Below are 2,115 nucleotides of genomic sequence, written 5' to 3' on the forward strand. Positions count from 1 at the left end.
AGTTTTTGCAAGCACTGTCTGTGACAATGAGGGTCTTAAGTGTCTTATTCTATCGTTGAAGGTGGTATTTAAATCATGAGGGCTGCATCTTCTGAACCCCCCTTTTGGCTACCTCTTGCATCCATGAGAAAAATGTATTCTAAGTCTGGAAAGTTATCTCCAGGTATTCCCATAAAAAAGTTTATTGTGCTGGGTTGTTGTTCATATGTACATATGCTTCGAGATCCTACTTGTTGATGACCAGATGATGAATCATTTGATTTGAAAAAAAATTTTTAGAATCCTCTCATCTTAAACACATGTTTTTAGTACCCATGGGAAGATTAAATTGAAAGGACATAAAATAACATTAAGACTAGAATTAGAGACTCCCTTAACAAGATTCAAGAACAGAAATCAGACTTAGAATAAAAGTTTTAAAATCTACATCTACTGTAAATTCCCCTCTTCTTGTTCTCCTCTGTACCCTCAAGTGACCTTCCAGAACATCTTTTGGAACTATGGACCTCTGGCTCAAGTCTCTCTCTCTCTCTCTCTCTCAAATCTAGTCAAACCTCCTCAACAAATTCCTGAATCTCCTGTGACTTCTCCAGAAAAATCTCATGAAAACCCAACTGCCTATTTTAAATTCTCTTTCCCTGCATGATTACAGAGAACACTCTGACCTGATCTTCAGTCCCAGGGAATACAAGTTACTTGTGTTATACAGTGATAGAAAATATTTTTGGCAGAAACCCCAGGGACACACAGCAGGGCTCATTTTATTGTCCCTTATAATTCCATCTCCTTTCTGGATCTCTATTACTAGATCCCATCACTAGGTCTCCCCTTGAGATTTCTTTTATGAATATATCCTGAACCCCACTTCAAAGAATTCATGTCCCATGTAGAGCAGCAGATCTTTTCAATTATAGAAGCCCTTTTACAGCCCCCCAACCCTTTCAAAAGATCCTATGAAACTTGAAGAAAAGTTAGAAAGATTAGGGGCCATGTGCAACTCCTCTCATAAGGACCATGATGGCTACTGAGGAATATTCTTCCCACCTATGGCGGTACTGCAGTTATCAGATGAGCCAGACAGCCCCTTAGGGAAACTGCTTCATTCTCCTAAGATAGAGAAAACAGGTAGTCAAAACTTCTCCCAGGTTGTCCTGCAAATATTTAGGGTCCAATAAAAATGACAGCAGATGACTTTTCCCCTAAGGTCAGTTGATCTAAAGTTGAACAGTACACTCAGAAAGAAGAGGATCCTAAAACCGTTGTGCAATGCTTTACACAGACTTTCCAAGGGTAAGTTGCTTTTAACCCCAAAGCCCCGGAATATAAAAATATTTTCGTTTCCACCTTAGTTGGAAATTTTCTCCATGATATAAACAGCAAAATCCAAAATAGATTTTTTTTGTCTGGCAGGACAATCTCTCAATATTATTATTGAAGCTGCTATGCAATTCTTTGAAAATAGTTTGTAGGAACATTCTTATGGCTCTACCAGTAACTCAAAGCCCACCCATTTTTCTTGCCTTGCAAAGTGAGTCTTTATAAAAACATTCTGATGGCTCTTCCAGTAACTCAAAGCCCACCCATTTTTCTTACCAACCACAGAGCCTCTTTTATTCAAAATGTTTGTAGATACCATTCAAACCTAGGACATCGGAAAAACAATTGTTCTGCACTAAAAAGAAAGGAAAGTCTCCATAATCTCCCTGCACCCCAACATCCTCAAAGGGCCCATTTGCCCCTCTCTGGGGGAGGCAACATTTTCTATCCTTAAAATAGAGGATCAAAAACTAAATTTATACATTGGCACTGGTGTGACTTTCTCTACACCACTGGCTCAAATGTTTTTCTCTACCTGTCACCTCTAATTCTATTCAAGTTGTTGGAATTCCTGGGCGGTCTGTGTCAGGCCACTGCAATACTTGTAGGCCCTGTTAACACCCATCATAACTTTCTACTTTCTGACTCCTCACTGGCAAACCTTGTAAACAGAGATTTGTTATGTAAATTTAATGCCACTATAGAGTGTAATGATAAAGATGTTTTTATTTTCCTATCTTCAGACCTAACCTCAAACTTCCTACCTCCCCTACTAGAAACCCATCTTGATTGAAAATT

This window comes from Carlito syrichta, unplaced genomic scaffold, assembly GCF_000164805.1.
Source record: "Carlito syrichta isolate Samal-C Ts95f unplaced genomic scaffold, Tarsius_syrichta-2.0.1 Scaffold233374, whole genome shotgun sequence".
Taxonomy (NCBI): Eukaryota; Metazoa; Chordata; class Mammalia; order Primates; family Tarsiidae; genus Carlito; species Carlito syrichta.